The sequence below is a fragment of the Trachinotus anak genome, unplaced genomic scaffold (assembly GCF_046630095.1).
Source record: "Trachinotus anak isolate AG129_WGS33_773 ecotype Australia unplaced genomic scaffold, CSIRO_AGI_Tana_v1 ptg000032l, whole genome shotgun sequence".
Classification (NCBI taxonomy): Eukaryota; Metazoa; Chordata; class Actinopteri; order Carangiformes; family Carangidae; genus Trachinotus; species Trachinotus anak.
Window position 1 is genome coordinate 25,361,978 of NW_027273883.1, and position 20,777 is coordinate 25,382,754.

The 20,777-nt window shown below is 41.2% G+C and overlaps 1 protein-coding gene across 3 annotated transcripts in view; it reads left to right on the top strand.

The window, feature by feature from the left end:
- LOC139612752 (low-density lipoprotein receptor class A domain-containing protein 4-like) overlaps positions 1-20,777 on the top strand; it is a 229,446-nt gene that overhangs the window by 34,108 nt on the left and 174,561 nt on the right. Inside the window, exon 2 of one of the 3 annotated variants that reach the window (XM_071468689.1) lies at positions 18,481-18,619. The exons of the other annotated variants lie outside the window; for them this stretch is intronic. The gene's annotated coding sequence lies outside the window, so the exon portion shown is untranslated. The remainder of the gene's footprint in view (positions 1-18,480; positions 18,620-20,777) is intronic. 3 annotated transcript variants of the gene reach the window in all.

The following is a 20,777-nucleotide window of genomic DNA, read 5'->3' on the forward strand; positions in this document are numbered from 1 at the left end:
ATCTTAACTATAGGGGGATATATTATTATCACATATATATGTGTATGAAGATACAAGTTTATAACATATATGAAATACCCATTGTAAAATTGGTATGTCAGTATATATTGAAAATATCTATATATTGAATTTTGATTTTGGTATTAAATGTTGTGACCATATACGTTAGCAGTATATATTTATATGTTTATATGTTCAAGTTTATTAAAACAACATACATATAAAAATTCTACATGCTTATATTTTCTTATTAATTTCTCACTTATATTAAACATGCTGGGAAAGTGGTCTCAGACTTTTGGACTCTAATATATATATCTACAATATAAGCATATAAACATAGATATATATGTGATAAACATGTCTGTCAATCTATGAAATTCTTCCAAGTTCTAATCGGTTTAATATATAATCTTTTACATATATGATTATTATGTATATGTATTTTTTTATGAACATATATTTCATATGTGGAAATTCAATATGCATACATCTATTACATTTTCGAAGGGGAGGGGAGACACAGGAACTCGGGTCTGGAGGAGTTGTAGCATTGATTTACTGACAAACAGCCTATAGTGCACATAAGTGTATGTTACCAGCTACACTGCTAACTTCTAACTAACTAGCTAATTCTTTGCTCTGGTAGTCAACCTCACTGCACTTTCTCTCTCTCTCTCTCTCTCTCTCTCTCTCTCTCTCTCTCTCTCTCTCTCTCTCTCACTCTCATGCAATATCATAACTGATCTCTGGACAGTGGAGGCTGAGTATAGGACAGTGCAACTGTCCAGAAAACGCTGCCCCCCTCTGCCCCAGCCTTTGACACAACCACACCCTTAAAAATGACAGAAACTAGCATCGGCTGGCAGTCGGGCTAGTTTCCAGAGACAAGAAGCTGCTGCCACCACAAGTGGGGAGTAAATGATATGATGGATGCAAACAGGTATGGGACATAATGCTGTTCCGAGATCAACTGTAAGGATATATATTGCTTCCACTTTGGTGTCTGATGTCTATATTTAGCTTTATTGGGCAAAGCCAAACCCCAAAAAAATGGCAACACAGAGGTTGTCACAATGATGGCAGATTGACAGAAACTGAAACTAATGGCTGGTTGTTGTAAGTTAACCTACAGAAATAACAACTTATTATACATGACAAAACAGAGTAACAATAGTGAAATGGCTGTGCAGTCTGATTATGAGGCTACAAAAAGAGGCAGACATAAATATATGGGCATAGAAGATAAGATGAGGAGTTTTGACGAGAACTAGGAAGATAAAGGAAAATAATAGATTAAAGCAGATCAAATGAGGAAAAGGAGGAGTACAGGACAGATGTGGAAATGGAGGAGAGGCAGTGAGGATGTTGAGACGATGAGAGGAGTTGAAGGTGGGAAAGGAAACGAAAGGATATGAATGTGGAGAAGTGAAGGAAAGTGCAGAAGAGAGGAGCACTTCTTTTCAGAAGGTACGAGGGGATGAAGAGAGTATGGCAGAGGGGATGGCGTGAGAGGAGGGGTGGATGTTGAAGAGCAGAAAGAGAGAGCAAGTACTGAGAGAACAGTATAGACAGACAGAGAGAGAGAGAGTGTGTGGCACTGCGCCACTCTGCTGCAGCAACACTGACTGGCAGCCATAGCCTGACCACTGACTGACTGCCTGTCTATCTTTGCTGGCTGGCTGATTGACTCAGTGGCTGGTTGGCTGGCTGAATGGATGCAGCAGTGTCGCCACAGCTTTGCCCTTCTCCCCACCTCCTCCCTGTCTCTGTCTGTCTCCCTCCCTTTCCCAGTCTCTCAGCAATGCAGCATGAAGTTCAGGAGAATACTTATGATTTGACTTTTTTTTTTTTTAAATAGCTCTTAGTGATGCTGTTTTTCAGGCCATGTGGTAGTAAACAACATCTCTCTGGTGAATATTATAGATGCTTGTCTTTATTTATCCATGCTGTCTTCTTCTTTGCTTGTCTAACCTTGAGACTGTGTCCTTTGGTTCTCCTCGAGCACTCTGTAAACTTTGTCAATTAACATGATACAAATAAAGTTATCATTATCACCTCTGACTCTCAAATTGCCCCTGATGAGATTAAAACACATTTCATCGCCATTGAAAGCAGTGCTGTGCTCAGAGCGACAGATAGCCCATAAAGCACATAAACACACACACATCTCCTCTTCCCCCATCACTCAAGCATTATTATCCCCTGTAGTGAAGGGAAAGATAAATGATACTGAGATACGATGGCAGACTCACAGACTGATAAAGAGGCCATAATGTATCGTACCAAGTGTCCTTCTTCCACCACTGGGTCATACATTATTATCTTCAGAGGGAAGGGACCTTTAGATCATTCTCAGGACCGGCACAGCAAACAGGGCCCCGGTCTCACAAAGTATTAACATTTGTTGGTTCTGCTACTGCAATGCAGCACTATGTCACTCTCTTTGCTCCTCTGCTCCCTCGCTCTCTCTCTTCTTCTCTCCCTCCCTCACTCTGTCTCTCACCCTTATCTCCCTACCACAACACACTACTACTGCTTTACTTTCCTTGTTCAAGGGGACCCAGATGCTGGAGTGTCTTTAACATTAACCGCAACAGAACTGCAACATAACCTGTTGTGGTGTTTCATGTAAATAACAATAGTGTAGTAGTAGTGTGTGTGTGTGTGTGTGTAAAGCCTGCAGAGATAAGCTGGGTTAAATTGTGCATATAAGCTGGCTTTTGTCTTTGAGCAAATGCACTTTTGTGATCCTCTCTCTCCCTTTGGGCATCTTCTCTGTGCAGTTCATCATGTTAAATCAATGGACGTGCATCTCCTACACTACTTTTTCTTTATGTCATACTTTATTAACTATAGTATAGTTAATCACCAGTATGTCACAGACAGTGGCTACAATAATCTTTAATTAGAAAGAATGGGGGCATAATGCAGATAACTACAAACAATGTCTCTGCTTAATCATTTTGACACCATGGTTACATAGCTCTTCACTGAAGGTGGCGCCACATGTGTGTGCTCTCCTGGCACTCCACTGTACACCCCGAGTGACAGGCACACAGAGAAAGGGACAGCAGAGACAGAATGGAAAAAACCTAGTGGATTTCTTGATGGTCCACCAGGCCACTGATGCAGCAGGATTTCTTCTGGTGCTCCTGACAGACAGTCTGACTATTATATGTTATATGTCAGTGAGAGAGAGAGAGAGAGAGTGGGGCAAGTATGCAATAGTAAAAAAAAAAACCAATATATGGCAGTTAATGTTGATATTGTGGCTGGCTTGTATTGGACACACTGCTGTCATATCATCTACCAAATGTCAAAATATTTCTCTGACTGAGGGAATATCTATGTTTCTATAGCTCTCACTGTGTCTGGCTGTCAGGTTGACTGTATTGTGGTGAATGTCTGACTGTCAGTCTCATCTGTCCATCTGTCTGTCAGGAGCAGGAGGCAGCCTCTGGAGCAGTGGAGTGGTGAAGAAACAGGTCACTTTAACATTGGTCTTGGTGGAAAAAAGACACTTTATGGGCTTGACTTGCTTGATTTACAGATGCGTTGGCTCATGATTATTGTGACTGATTATTGTGGTTGACACTTGCTCATTCGAACTCACTGTTAAGCATTTTATCCTTTGCCCAGATTTTCTGGTTCCAGTTTCTGACAAAGGTGGTGGAGAGGGGTAACCCCAGATTCAGGCTTCCAAACATGCCTTCAGAAAGCTAAAATCAGTATCAGTGTTAGTAAGGGTGTGTTTTTCTGCAGCAGAGAGGACACTAGACCGAGACAAATATGAAGATGTTGCTAGACTGAAAAAAATTTATATAAATATGTAAATATTTTACCATCTTTCCTGAAGTTTGAATCTACAGAATGCTTTAAATAAATATGTTTAATGTTATTCAAGGCCCCATTATTGTACAAGGCTCCATGGATGTGAAGCTTCTTCATTAGGCGAAGATATGATAAGATTCCCAGGAGGCTAGACGCTGGTGGTAGTGGAGTAGAGCCCGCAGGTGGTTGATGGAAAACATTGGATAGTCATCCCTTGAGGTTGCAGTGGTGATGGGGAGGAGATGCAATGGTTGGTCTGAAAGATGGACAGGCAGAACCGCAATGATATTTAAGAGAAATCACGAGGCAGATAGTGAAAAGTGAAAGTGACAGAGAGAAAGAGATCAGGACTATGTAGCCTGCCTTATAGCCAGACCTGCGAAGAGATACAGATGCTGGCCTGTGACGAAGGCTAGAAGACCTCTGAAGGCCAGTGGAGAGAGAGATAGATGTTAGTCTGAGGGTTAGAGGACGGGGCAACCAAAGGAGAGGGACAGGTGGAAGTGTGCAACAAAAACTAGAGGGCTGTTTGAGACTGGAGGAGGGAAAGGACTGAGGCCATTAAAGGTTGGCGGAGAGAGCTAGAGATTGAAGTGGGACAAAGGCTAGGGGGTCATTGGAGGCCTGACGAGAAGACAATATTATACACTTGTGAGAATAAGAGGGTTGAGGGAATCAAGGTAACGTGAAGAGGTTGTAAATGATTAACCACCAACAGCTACACCGTGTACGTTCACACTTCACAAGACCTAGCTCCAAGTTCAGTCCACAAAGATTAAAATGAACTAGTTTATTTTCATTTTAAACTTTTAACCTGTGGTCTGAAGGAGTTATGAAGTCACCTCAAGTCAACTAGCCACCGTCCAGTGGAAGTCAGAAATCAGTGCATACAGTAGGTATTACGTACAGGTCAGTTATTTATGATGTTATCACATAAAACGACTTCTGATTCCTCACTGGAGTTGGATTGTCCTGTGATTGTGTCCACACCTCTGCACACACCACACATACCAGTTGAGTATCTTCCTTAATGATAGCCGAAGGTCACGCCAGCTGTGGGGGCTCACCTTCCACCCTATGTGTCCATTCCCACCCACCTCTGTCTGCTTGTTCCTCCATTCCTCCGTTTGCCACTGTCTCAGTCCCTTTTTTTATTCTCATTATTTCTTGCTCTGTCTCAGTCTCTCCTTTTCTCACTCTGTCACTTTCCTCCTGCCTTCCTCTGTCATTATTCTGCCCACATGTCTAGACCGAAGAGAAAACTTTTGCTGCTTGTGTATGTGATATCAATGTGTGGCAGTGTACATCTGAGAGTGTGTATGTGTGTGTGTGCGTACTTGTGTGTGTGTGTGTGTGTGTGTGTGTCTGCTTTGTTGAGCACTTTAAGTTCAGTATTCTTTCTGGTTTGAGAGAGGATTGATACTCAGTCAGTGAGGAGCTGAGCCCTGCTGAAAGTAAAGACTCTTGCTATATGAAGGATTCTCATAAAGTGCTGAAGCTAAATGACCATCAAGGCTTAGTATGAGGTACTAAATGATTCTACGGCTGTACTACTTAGTACTACTCACTACACTTAAGGAGCCATTTTTCACAGATGATTTGTGAGATTTAGTTTGAGATGTCTTGATGTACAGTTTTACGGCACTGCTGCAAAGCCTGTCAGACGTGAGTCATTGTCAGTGACTACGGGCCGAATTCCTTAGGTTGAACCTGGCTTAACATACACTTCCACACCAGGTGATGAAGTTGGAATGAAATCGTTTTACTATTACATAATGACAGTGTTTCCCTTGGTGAGCTGTCAGTGTTGTCTTGTGAATCCAGATGGAAGGGCTGCTGTTTTCTTTATGTATCACACATGCAGCATAACCACTCAGCCTGCAGGATTAATAAAGATGTTCAGTTTATCTTTTCAGCTATGAAAAGGCAGTGAGAAATGCTGTGGCAACACATTTTGCATGTCGTATTAGACTTTAACCAGTACTGTATGTTAGGGCTGATATTGAAGACTACTGTCCCTTTTGATGTAAAGCCAGTAATTAATGTTGTTTCTTTTTGTCTGCGTGTTTATTATTGTTACTGTGACAATAAAGGTTTTCTAATCTTAAGGAATATTTCAACCCAAACCAAGATCTTTTCCCTAAATCTAACCAAACCACGGCTGTTCCACAACCTTAGCCACTTGTATATTGTTGTTACCATGACAACAATAACCATAACAACAAAGTTGCTGCCACTGGCACGCAGTTATGGATAACCTAAAAAAAAGCTGGAGGATTTGTTGGTTTTCATTTGTTGATTAACTTAAAAAGCTAATAATTCATTTTTATGTTCATAACTTGTTTCTGCTGCCAAAAGGGATTTATCAAAATGTGTGGTACTTATGTGTTATATAATTGTTGTTAATAATTACATATTACTGTCATCTGAAGGGAGGCCTGTATTTACCCCAGCATAACAAAGCCTGTGGCCAAATGTGTTAACTGTGACACAGGACCTCTGCTTACTAGGATGAAAGTCTAGTTGTAATGATGTGGACCTCTGTGGTATTTTTGCACTATAGCATTAAAAAGTACTGTATAGGCAAGTACTGCTTTGAAATTTTGCTTCTGTACTTTTGTGTGAAAAGACATAAAGATTAAAACAAAAGTCATTTTTATTAATATAAAATTACTGTAAAACCCTTTTCTGGTTTTACTGCAGAGATAGTGTCATTGTAGCATTGTCTGCATTGTCATATCCATCATGACACACCACAGAGACAAAATTAAAAACAAGAGTTGCAGAGGAAACAGTTGCATTGAATGAGCACGATTTGCTGGAGTTTGATGACTGTTAGAGAAGATGAAGCAGAGGTGCTCAAAATTCCACATCTATTAAAATATTCCAAAAAAAGTCCAAGGCCTTCTTCAGACAGACAACAGTACTGTGTGAAAAATACATTCATTTGAAGCCTCATTCATTTGAATGGGACCTCTGTGGATGCACAAGGCTCCACCAACAAAAACACAGGGTTGTCTGGCAAACGGTGAGGTGATGTCAACCGGCAAGATGCTGTCACTGCCAATTAATAGTGCAAGCTCACACTCCTGGTAGATTACTTTGCAGCAATGTGTCTACGCAGAACGTGTTTCACCTGCGTCTGACAGAACAGATATGTTTCTAGTTTTATCAATCAGCTGTCTGCAGTGGCTTGTGTAGCAGATGTGAATGCGACGCAGTAAGCTTTAAGTCTGTTTTCTTCCATTTGATGCACATGACAACAGTGATTGTGTGTTGGCTGACTTGTTGTCAATAATGTGTCTAAATGCACGATGTGTAGACACAGACTCAGATCACTGAAACTGCTTCATGCGATGCCTCCGGTGTTGACATGGTGTAACATGAGCATCATATTTCTACCGTTTACCTCCCCAATGTCCTGACAAAAGATTAAACAACTTCCACAGTGATAAGTTATAAAATCCTTCCTTTTAATATTATAAACCACTGCTATTGGGCGTATCATAAACCTTCAACTCATGGATTTGTTTTACTCAAACTGAACTTCCTGGACCACATTTCATGTCTCACTGGTATTTAAAGCAGCAACACATCAACGCAACCCTATTGTTCTAACACAGGGCTCTTTTTGGTCTGATTTCTTTTTAACAAACAGCTAACCTGTTGTAAAGACAGGGAACCAAAGTCCCCACTCCACCTCCAACCAATACACAACACAACTTTCTATAGAACAGTATGTGTAATACAGGGACAGATTTTGGCATAGGTGCTCTCCGTGATCGTCTAAGGCTCCACTAGCCAAAGGGGAGGAACAAATCCTTTGAAATCAATGTCAGACATCCTTTATACTGGTGAAAGTCTGTCACTGATGTCCAATGCACACATTAGATTGTTAAAATAAAAACCCCACTGCTCACTCTGTGCCTAACACCTGATGTTGAGAGGAAACTGAGAGGGCTGATGCTCACTGACATAAAGTAATTCATTGACCTGCTGGCTGCTGCGTTTTGTGAGCCCACAGTTCATTTGCTCATACCACTCTGTTAGAGTCACATGTGAATAACCAGATTTTTAACGGTATGATCCATGCAAACATAATATAATCCATATTCATAGGTCTGTGTCCAGTCCTTTTGTCTTCCAGTTGGTATGCAGATTATTCTGTTAAATAGCAATGGCCCTGTATTTTTAAGTCTTACTATGTGGAAATGGATACTACGTGCACAGGTGTGCCTTCAACTTCAATCATGTAGTAATCAGTAAGTTAAAGAAAAATAGCCTCTAATGATTGATAATAATCTACACCCTGAAATTAAAGGAAAGTGAGGACGTCCCTAACTGATTCACAGGATCATCATCAGGACCGATTCAGACATAGAAGTTAGACGGCTATAAGTCCAGATGTTTGTTCTCTGAATGACAGCTGTCAAAAATACCCCATTGTACTGCATTACAACCCTGTCCACGTAGCTGTGAGCGAGTGACCCCCTGAGCCACAGAGTGGATAAAAGCAGCAGTCAGTTTCAATTAATTGGATGACAGTGAGCGGCAGTGAACAGTGTAAGATGTATCTTACAGTTGGTGAATCTCTAAAGTTCAGTATTTTGCTAATGCTGTAGTTAACAGCTGTCTGTCCTGCAACAGGAAAACACTGACACTCTATTGATAAAAGCCTTTACTTCAGGGTCCTAGACAAAATATTTCAAGGAACAATATGGTCTTATTGCTGCGCTATTCAGCTGTGAAACATATCTGAGCTGCTTTACTAATTTTAATGCAGGCCTAAAACACGGTGCACGGTAAGTTGTATACAATCCAAAGTGAAGTTGAATAGTTACACTTAAAATAATAAAATATAATATAAAAAGTTAAATTATAATTTTTTATAAAATGTTACAATGAAAAGTTAGTTACCACAGAGGTTTCAGTGGAATGAATGTCCAGAAACAATACAGGGATTTAATACAAGGTGAACAATGTAGTGCTGCTCTCTCATTAGTCTCCATGTCAGGTTGTAGCAAACAATACATAATATGGTCTTGCTATAACAGCCATGTTATTCTTTTTGTCTAAAATATAACAATTTTATGAAGAGAAATTAATGAAGTTGAAACCATATATACTGGAAAACATGGTTTGAAAATAGTCTTGACAGCACTATGATGTATAAAACCAAATCATTCACCTTCTACGTCAACACAACCTGAGAACCTTTCAGCTAACATTTTCTACATCCATTTGGCACCATTTTTTCCTCAAATCCTCTTAGAAACAGTTTGACCCAGTTTATAGGAATATTTAGAAGAACTGAGAAGAACAGACATGAAAAGTTCATGCCATAGTTACTCAGTTATACCTTATGCAAGAACATTCCCTAGAAATTGGTACTTTTAAAGGGTGGAGTCAACAGCTCCAAAAGTGAAATAATCTCCATGGCTGTCACATGTCGGCAGCAAAGAGCGGGATTACAATGAACGCAGCAGGGGACAATTTTCACCAGGAGGGAATTTTTCTGATGAAACTATGTTATGTATGTGTCAATGAAAAAGTTTGGAAGAAACATCAAAATTGAGAACAATAGGAACAGAGAAAAATAAACAAGGTTAGCTAAAGTTCAGTGTTACCTGGTGTGTCATTTTTCACTTGTTTCCTTCAATGCAGCTGGTTACAGCCTCTGAGTGACACCTTCAAGAGGCCATTCATTTTGGATTCTTGTCTTTCATTATTTTGGAACAATATGATGACATTTTGGAATTAACATTTTTTTTTTTTTTCCTAATCTCTTTATCCAACATAGAATAAGAGTGTGTGGTTCAACTTTTTAGTTGGGTCATACCAAAACAATGACTTTTGATTGAGAAAAGGTATCAGTGGGAAACAGAGTGTAATCAGGACTGTTGTGGACGCCATTCTCCCACTTTATCAGAGAAGAATGACTTGTTTTGGATGTGTCTTGGTGTAATAGGTTGCCTACATGTTGGAGCTGCTATTAAGTTGATCAATAAACCACATAGAGTGAATCAAAGGTCCACAGCAAACTGAACAAACGTATGATCAAGTTATGAATAGTGCATGATACAGTGCTCATATAAGCAGCCTTTTCTTTTGTTATGGCCTTACCCATTATGTGAGAATCTTTTGCTGCAGTTCTATAAGAGCTGATTTAAAAATGTATGGCCCAAGAATAATTAATTCATTAAATATCAAAGAATAGAACTAGAATGGCTCTCAGTAGACACATACCTCTGCCAAACAATCATACACATCTGTGAGATCCAGATCTTCAACCAGACCTTTATCTGAATCTACACTAAACTGTACAAAGCCATATATTTCAATTAATACTACCATTAATACCATTAATATTTCTGATTTTCTTCATCATTATTTCTTGAGAAATGCAAAAAAAATGCTGTATCTCACGATGTTTTGGAATGTGATAAAAAATTCCTGAATCCACTCCTTTAAGTGGATCAGCACCAAAATTTCATGGATTCTGCCCCATCGCTCCACCAAATTCAGAGCAAATTGGTTCAGTACTCTTTGTGTAATCCTGCTGACAAGCAAACAAACAAACATGGTTGAAAACATAACCTCCTTGGCGGAGATAGCAAGTTAAAATTAAAGAATTCACTCTGGACTAAAAGTGTGTTCAGGCTGTCAGGTGAGTTTCAACAGCCAGGTGCATTTTAAACCTGGATCCTCGTTGGTGAAATACCTGGATTTACTCACAGTGTTCATCAAATGTTTCATGTGTGAAGCAAAAGAAACTCTGTAACACCACTCTACATTCGCAAATGAAAAGAGAAATTTCTGAATAGTGACTGACCAGAGGAAGGATGAGCTCTGTGTGTTTTAGGGATGTCATGATAAAAAAAACTGGTAGTCGGTGCCAATATCACTAAAATTCCAGGATTCTCGATAGCAAATTCGATACCACAGAAAACAACAGAGGCTGATGCAAACACAGTGTGCTAACACAAACACACACTCATTCGTTTATATTGTAGTCAACGTGCAAGCAGTAGTTTAAGCTGACTAACAAACTGACCATTGTGTGAAAATGTTCATTTAAAAGAATTAGAATGACGTGCTGGCAGAGTGGCAGTCCTTGTGGCTCATACTTTTTTTTGCAGAATATTAGTTTGTTTTTTTCATTTGACGTCTTTATTCTGCATTGTTGTTTCGTCTTACACTGGAGAAAATAGTGTACGCGGGGGAGCTTGTGTACAACATGAGTTGAAGAGGAGATTAAAGCAGGTGAAGGAGGACTAGAAAAGGATAGTAGAGAGGAAACTGCAGCTATAAAGAGAAGAACGGCCAGGCAACATCAGGTGATGTGGACAAGGCCAGTGAGTTCAGCCTGTTTTACAACAGGTTTGACACAGCCTCAGCTGTTCTCTCTCCCACCACTTCAGCTGCAGCTTCTCCTACAACATCTCCTTCACACTGTACACACTTCAAACTGGACTGGTCCCTTTTTTTTCCACATCGTAGTAAACCTGTTGTTGCAGTTGCTGCCATTCCACATGTTGTTATTGTGTACTGTGTTTACCTTCTTCTCTTGCAGTTTGCAGTTTGACATATACTTAGATGAAAATATTGTTGAGGCTGTGTCAGACTAAACTGGTCGATAACCACTCAACTAGAGCAATGCGTAGCCACACCCAGCACAGGCAGGTGGATGAGAAAAGAGGCATTTTAAAAGACAATTAGTATCTAAGTATTGTATAAGCGTCTTAAAAAATACCACACCTGCTGTGATTGCACAAGGCAATGCCAATTAATTTTATTTTCATTTAACTTGATAAGCCTGATCGACATAACCACCAAACAATTAACATTCTAACATTAATGAATATGAACACACATGCATACACAAGTAGTGTGTGTGTATGCGTGTGTGTTCATACACATTTATATGTTAAACACACTGATCCATTGGTGTATTGCTGAATCAAGACATTCATGAATGAACAAGAATTTTGTTGAATTTGCTGACAGGTTGTACTGGTACAACTTTTGTTAAAATGTAACTTTAATGATTGAAAAGATTTTTAAAAAATAGAAGAAAAGCATATTTAGTGTTAAGTATAATAAGGAAAAAATCGTAGTTATTATTAATAAGAAACATGTTATGTGTTACAATAAGCCAAAAACGCCAGTTTGTAATTGCAAACAGCACAAACTGGACCACTGAGCAATTCAGAGCTGCAGCCAGAGCCTAAATTCTGCTTTTCTTACTCTTGCTGCTCCTTCAGACCTCCACTCCTCCAACCACGATGCTGTTTTTAATTAGCTTAACTACAGGATTATAAGAAGACTTGTGACACATAATCAATCAATCCTGGAATGTAACAATAAACAAACAGTTATGTTACAGACATTATAATTTATGCAATAAGTGAATTTGAATTATAGTTTTGCCTTGTGGCTACATCTCCAAACTTTGATGAAGGGTTTGTTTGCTATGAGATTTGAAAAAGTTCTAACACCTCTGAACATATACTGAGCAACTGTCTACTGTTTCTTTGTTGTGCAGTAGATGTGCAAAAGAAGAATATAGTTTTGAAAATAAATTGTCATTTGTAGAATGAGTAACCTGCTTACCTCGGTGCCACTTTATTAGGTACACCTTGCTAGTACCAGTTTGGACCCCTTTTACCTTCAGAACTGCCTTAATTCTTCATGGCATAGATTCAACAAGGTGCTGGAAACATTCCTCAGAGATTTTGGTCCATATTGACATGACAGCATTACACAGTTGCTGCAGATTTGTCGGCTGCACATCCATGATGCAAATCTCCCGTTCCACCACCACCCAAAGGTGCTCTATTGGATTGAGATCTGCTGACTGTGGAGGCCATTTGAGTACAGAAACCAGTTTGAGATGATCTGAACTTTATGACATGGTGAGTTATCCTGCTGGAAGCAGCATCAGAAGATGGTACACTGTGGTCATAAAGGGATGGACAGGTAGGTTATGGCTTTTAAACAGGGCCCAAAGTGTGCCAAGAAAATATCCCCCACACCATTACACCACCACCACCTGCCTGAACCATTGATACAAGGCGGGAAGGTTCCATGCTTTCATGTTGTTGACCTCTGACCCTACCATCCGAATGTCGCAGCAGAAATCGAGACTCATCAGACCAGGCAACATTTTTCCAGTCTTCTACTGTCCAGTTTTTGTTGAGCCTGTGTGATGTAGCTTCAGTTTCCTGTTCTCAGCTGACAAGAGTGGCCCCCGGTGTGGTCCTCTGCTGCTGTAGCTCATCTGCTTCAAGGTTCGATGTGTTGTGTGTTCAGAGATGCTTTTCTTACACTTTGGTTATAACGAGTGGTTATTTGAGTGACTGTTGCCTTCTTATCAGCTCGAAGCAGTCTGGCCATTCTCCTGTGACCTCTGACGTCAACAAGACATTTTCTCCCAGAGAACTGCTGCTCACTGGATATTTTCTCTTTTTCAGACCAGTCTCTGTGAACCCTGGAGATGGTTGTGAGAGAAAATCCCAGTAGATCAGCAGTTTCTGAAATACTCTGACCAGCCTGTCTGACACCAACAACCATGCCACGTTCAAAGTCACTTTAATCACCTTTCTTCCCCGATGCTCGGTTTGAACTTCAGCAGGTCGTCTTGACCATGTCTTGACCATAATAAAGTGGCCGGTGGGTGTATGCATTCACCGGCCAACTGCCAACTGAACTGCCGGTTGATGGAGTTGACATCATCACTCTCACAGACTCCTCACTGTTTCCCCTATTTACTGTATATTTTGCAGTGGCAGCCCACCGCTGCAAAATTATTGCCGCAGCCGCAATGTCATGAAGTCACAATTACATTACTCTGCAGAGGACTTTTAATTTGAAACGATGGATTAAGTGGAGACGGTCTGGCCAAGACAAGAGGGATACAGCGAGAGAAAAAGAGAAGAGAAAAAGAAGAAGGAGAAAAGTGGGCATACTATAGTGTACCCACACACCACCCAGGTACAACAAAACCCTTCATAGTCAGAGTGGCCCTCAGGCATACTGGGACAAATCCCAGTGGGCTGCTGCACTGGTGGGATGGTGGGCCATCATGGGCAGCGCACATGAGAGGGTGCAGCATGCATGGTCTGGCACTGGGCTCACTTAGTTTAGAGGTACATAGGTGTAGTGCTGCCAGAGCAATAACACACTCAAGTGACAATGCAGAATCCTGCATTTTCCTGCCTCGGTGTTGTTCACCTTTTCTGGCCCATCATCACGACTGGAAGCACAGGGGAGACATGGGAAAATTGAGCTGTAGCATTTATTTACTGACAAACAGCCTCAACATACATTGCATTGTACATTCACAGCTATACTGCTAACTTCTAACTACTTTTAATTCGGTGTTGTTAACTAATTTGTAATTGTTGCACAGACATGTTATTTTAATAAACACCTTTATCACTGTAGGTGAAAAAACCTCCCAAAGCCAGGTGTGAGAAATATTTACTATTTAATACCTCCTTCAAGAGCAGAGTGCTTCCTGCATGGGTCATTAAAACATGAGAACTGTTTGTAAAATTAGCCACAGCTTGTCCAGCAGATTTGCTTATTAATGTGAGGCCTCATTTTATTCTTACCATCTGGTCAGCAGCAGCCTGAGCAATACAGAGGCATACAGACAGGTGAGCTGCAGGCTCTCAGGTGAGCTCTGATGTCATAGGGAAAGAGCTTGCCATAAGTTCAAGTCCAGCCCTTCAGGACAACATGACAACGATGTAGTATAGTGGGAGCGTCTGCTTGTTGCCACTTATAGGTCCCCTATTTTACACTTTCCAGGGTTTTATTTTAATTTTTGATACCCATAAGAAGATATATTTGTGGTGTTAAGCACCAAAAACCATGTCAGTGTAGTTTTGAGCCGATGAGAAGAGAAGCTCTGAACCTCTCTCCTGTTTTCTGAGTGATCAAACAAAAATAACGAACATTTCAGGAAAACACACAGAGAAACTAAATCCTGCAAGGATGGATGGAGTCTGGGAGGGCGGGGCTGGGGCATGGCTGAGAGTGGTGACGACTTTATTGTGACATCACAAAGTTACGGAAGTCCTTATAGCTTGTTTTAAGGCACAATTTTTGAATGCGGTCTGTGTGCATTTCTCTGTGGAGTGCTTTGACCCTTAAACAGTAATAATGTAGCACCTAAACCTGCTTTATAATCAATAAAGACAAGGAAATCTCACTTTAAACAATATGGGACCATTAATGAGGCTGGTCAACACACCACATGTATGGAGATACAACCCACCCCACCCCCTTGACCGCTTTACTTTTCATCTAACACCACTGGGAGAGGTGGGGGGAGGGGCTCAAAGTTTTCAGTGATCCAGTAAAGTATTTCAATATCTCAACAATGGATCGGCACAAAAATGTGTTAGACATTCATGGTTACCAGATGATGTATCCAAATAATTTTGTTGAGCCTCTGAGGGGCTTCTCAACAAAGTCTGAATTTTATTTTGTCAGATACTTCGGTTTATGACCAAATACCTGCAAATCAAATGACGTTTCCATTAGTCTCAGCTATACTTTGAGTTTAGTGCTAATTAGAAAATGCTGGCATACTAACAAAACAGAAGAACACTTTGCACATCTATTTGGTGAGGCAGGTGCATGGGAACAGGTTGAATGGATCCGAAAGTAGCAATTAAAAAATCCTGCACACCGTCTGACTTGCAATTAACAATTTATTTGCAACGCTTCAGTGCTAGACCTTCATCAACAAATAAATTGTTTATTGCAAGTCAGACAGTGTGCAGGATTTTTTAAAGGCATACTAACAAGCAAAACTGAGATTATCATGATGTCATTGTTATTTTTAGCATCCAGTAAGTGCCACTGTGCCTAAGTACAACTACACAGGTGACTGTGGACTCTTCGCCCTGCTAAGATTGACAGGCTTTGCTGTCAGCCTTACATTACTTTTAATATTACCACTTGGTGGTACCAAATTAAAATACTTTTAAATCCAACATGTAGGAGCTTTAATCAATGCTGTTAACATTTACACCCAAGTTAAAAATCAAACCTTTTAGGAGCCCAAACAGGTGTTGGCCAGCCCTGGATAGAGCACGGCCACTGACAGGGTTAAGGGTTTGATTCCCAACTGTGACCCTCAAACTAAAATTGTGCTTATTATATCAGATGAAGTTAAAGGCTCTCACCACCTTTTATTTATTGTACCCTAAGGCTACAAGCATATTCTCTCTACTACACACATACATCCTGACAGTGTGTCTGTTTTCCAACCAAGCCACGCTCTCCTGTACTGCAGATCTGCCTTCCTGACAACTCGGAAAATACCAGGCTGCAAAACCTAGAGCAACACAGATCATTTCACTTCTCCTCCACACACACAGGGTCACTGTATGTGTGTCTGTCTCTGCGTGTGTTTGAGCGTGTGTGTGTTTCATGATGACATTGACTGGCAAAAGCCTCTCAGTGCTCTGGCTTCCTACCTGGCCCTATCAGATCTACATTTGAACCTGCCTGCCATATATGCATGTGACTCCTATAAAAGCAAACCAAAATGTCTGATAGTGAGCCCTCTCTCCTACTCATGCTGTACGCTTATCTTTCATAAATATGATGCTTTTCTGTGTGAGCAGGAACAGATCAGCTCCTTTGCAGAAATGGCAGACACTTCTGAAGCATTCCACCGCCCGAATCGGTATCATTTTTTTAAACGGGTGATTTATTCAGTCGTTCAGAATGCAGTCAACGTCCTGGCAGAGCGGGGCTGAGTTGAGCTGCTCTTCACTGCAGCAGAATAGAAGAGTCCAGGATTTGGCTGCTGATATGAGGCATGTCCTGTTGTGAACTCCTTGGTATGCATTGGCAGAATAAAGATGGAGAGGGGAGGACAGGGAGGGAAAAGTTGAAGAGGAGGAGTGGAGTTACAGATTGTTGAAAAAGAGGTCTAAACAAGAGGCCCTGTAAGTAACCTCATGGTACAGGTTTAGTCATACTCCATAGTTTGGGAGGGACTTGTAGACAGTGAACACAGGCAGAAAGGACGAGATACACTTTGGTTGATTTCAAGAGCGATTGGCCATGCAAGCATGAAAATCCTCCTGCTGAGGTTCAAAGCCATCAGGAGTCCAAGGCTGCAGTCCAAGGGTACATTAAACATTGTAATACCATAGTTCACAGCGAAACAGACTGTGTGACCAAAGCTTGTGATTCACTTGTCCATCAGGCATGAGAATTGGGAAATCAGAGTGTGTGGTGCATGCATTTTAGAGGTCATACTGCTCTCAATCACCGCGTGGTTTCACACACACCACAGCACAGAAAAGGTCAGTTGAACCCAGTGTTTTGTTCCGCTCCGCTAGTGTTTTGGATGTTACAAACACACACTCAGTCGAGTCACACATACACAAGCTCTTAAAAAGTCTGCATGAGACACTGAGGCCCCTTTAAAGAGACTCGTTTGAAGTTTTCAGATCTGAGATGAAACGTAAAGAGAGACAAAAAGTGAGGGGTAGAGAAGAGACAACAAGGTCTGAGTGGAGCGAGAGGGTGTGGCGAGGTCAATGAGGCTTGTTTGAATCAGCGCAGGGAGAAAAAAAAAAGGGATGAGAGTGGGAGAGGACGAGAGCAGGAGAGAGGACTGTAATACAGCTGAGAACTGAGGAGGCAAGGGCAGGACCACAGTGTAGTTGTGATGCGGAGAAAATGAAGGGAGCAAGAAGGATAAAAGAGTATGAGGAGGAGAACAAGGTGAGGAGGGAAGTATGTCAGGATGCAGGGATCAGGCATCATCTTCAAATATTTCTTTTCTCATTCATCTATATTTTGAAAAATATAAACTCAGTACTCTGTATAAGATATGTAAATATACTTATTAATTGTACTTGATATTGAAAGAGGTGAATTGCCAGCGGTTTAAGAGAATGAGGTTGCAGATGATACACACTTTTTTCTGACTGTTCAGCAACTAGCACAGCCTTGGTGACTACGCACAGCTCTCCAGGAGTGCTGACCTCAGAAATGTGTTTACACACCCTCCAACTCTGAAAAAGGGGGCGACTTGTGAAGAAAGAAAGAACTTTGGAATGAGCTGGAGTGGCATTTCTCCTCTTTCAGTTGAAGCTACAACCTGCACCTGCACCTCCACCATACCCCAGGTCAGCCGGCCCTCTGAACACAGACAGACCAAACTGACATCAACTCTCATTGACAGTGAACACTCCAACCCCCACGTGTCAAAGTAACGGAGCATGACTAGGATTAGTGATTGTAATGTAATTATTGAATTCCAAATTATAATCCCTGATACTACTATCACTGAAAATAGTAATTACGTTACTGCATTATAGCTCAACACTAGAAATAACTGATAACAGGCATTAGTATGCAACTGGACCCCGTGTAGCATAAATAGCTACAGACAAATTAAAAGAGTGAGACAGAGATTAAAAGAACAGATGTCTTTACCATGATATTATGGAGGAATATTTGTGGCCGCAACATTTCACTTGTTTCCATTACACTTTTTGGTGATTAATGGAAATCATGGAATCATGGAATTAGGCACAAGTTCAACACAAACCTATTCCTTTTTTTAAATTATTATTTTTTTCTGGCTTTTTATGTCTTTATTTATAGGTACAGTGAGAGAGAGACAGGGAAGTTGGGGAGAGAGAGAGAGAGAGAGAGAGAGGATGCAGCAAAGCTGCGCTGGGTCGGACTCAAACCCCAGGCTGCTGTGGTTGGGACTAAGCCTTAATGGTACGTGCTCTACCAGGTGAGCCACCGAGGTGCCCCAACACACACCTACTCTTAACTGCTTTTCTCTTCTGATTGATCAAGGAGAGGCCCCTCCCTCACCTGCTAATGTGCATATGTTTTACCATGGTTACCAGATGATATTACATACAGTACTTTAAATGTCCAGATAGGTGTCTTCACAGTTCATGATGATCAGATGTTGTCAAGTTGTTGTCAAATGTCAAGTTCATCTCTACATAGTCAACAACAGCAGGAGCAGTGTAGCTGTGTGATGTGAGAAAAAGGCTCCAAACTACCTGGAGATGATGATGTGGCTTTTAGGTTTAACAGTTGTGGGAAAGTTGGGTGTTTGTCACCAGCACTGGCTCAGACTCCGCCCATCCTGACTGACCCTCCATATGACTGTGACAAAGGGTGGGACAGAGCTACAAACCACAAACCTACTTTCAGCTGTCTGGATGTTTTTAAATGTGTTGAAAAGGAGACGTGAAAGTGCGGACCAACCAGAAGATGGTCAACTACTGATTAATGCCAGATCTCAGGTGAATAGCCGTGGATGTTTGCTTCAGCTCTCAGGTTAATTGAATATATCAGGAAAGGCCGAGCGTTTCTCCTTCACCTGTGTTTTTGTAGGTTTAGCTCGAGGATCTTTGATTTGCCATAAAAATCAAGGGAGTTCTGCTGATCAATGGCAGTTAATGAAGGGAAAAAAAAGCCAGTCAAGGTGACTTTCTGTTCTCTCAGACACGCTTACACCACCACTCTCCTGCATAAACTGAACCCAGTCAAATGCACACTCATTCCTGGGAGGCAGAGTCATTTTTCATCCAGCCCACCTCGGGATAAAACCATCTCTGATCTAAAGACATGCTGTGTGTGTGTGTGTCTGTGTCTGTGTGAGTGACAATGCATTTGGGAGTCAATTGTGGGCCTGGCAGACGCCAGTGTCAGGTAGCAGGATTCAATATCGAGCACCTGTCGGAAGCAGTAATACACGCACACATACACACACAGGTACAGACGCTGATGACAGGGTCATTGGCAGGGCAAGACCACAGTCAAGTGTGAATGAGCTCCACACCATCCCCCACACTCCTCTCTTCCACCCTCTGCTCCTCTCCTCCTCCTCTCCTATTTCTTCCACATTCCTTCTCCATCCTCTCACAGATTCCATCCTTTTATTTACCTCCATTTTTCCCCTTATATCACTTCTGTCTGTTTCTCTCCACCATCATCTTTCCACCAGTTTCTGTATCCAGCTCACCACAGTGTGTGTGGGCCTGATAAAACCTGGTGAGGTTATAGGGGTTTTAAATCTGAGCATTGTCACCCAGGTACCACTGCTCTGGGCAACTGCTGCTCTGGGACACACTGACTGGCTGGCTGGTGGGTAGGGTGGCTCTCTTGGTGGGTGCCAGGCATGCTGAATGGGTGGCTCACTGGTTAGGTGGGCGAATAGGTAACCTGCGTCATGCTGACAGGACAGTGCTCTGACTGCTTCAGCTTTCATTGTCTATTCTATGTCAATTTAATGTCTTGTTTCTCTTTAATCTACACACATTGACCACTAAATACTCTGTAATTGGCCTCCAGTTAACAGATCTCTACTCTACACAGCAGAAACCCATTTATGCTGAGTTTTAGCTCACCTCTGCAAGAGACTGGTGCTGGCTCATGTGGCCACTAGATGGCGCTTAACAATAAATCATAACTAGGGGTTGTAATAGCATACACAACACATTCAACAGGTGGTCAGACACATGACTCGAAATGAAAACATCCAGCTCTACTGCCTTCAGCTGGCAGGGAAAATAAATCAGTGCAGGCTTAAGATTTCAGAACTGATTGATTTTGTTGTGTGTTTTAAAAAGATAAATTGCAAGAGTTCAGTTCAGTTCATGTGTTGACCACAGGATTTACTTATTATATACATTGCTAATAAAAACCTAAACAACAAAACAACAATAAAAAAGACAGTAAACAGTGTCGTCCAACATGGGAATTCTGAACTCATGATCAAATGTAGATGAAATTAAATGCACACATGCACCAAATTTTGTCTTCCACAGCATGTCCGGTAGGTGAATGTATGGGTCTCTTGTATGCTTGTATAAGGGAGTCTCCAGCAAAAAACCCCCCCCAAAAAACCGTTAAAAAATCTGCAAATAAAACAA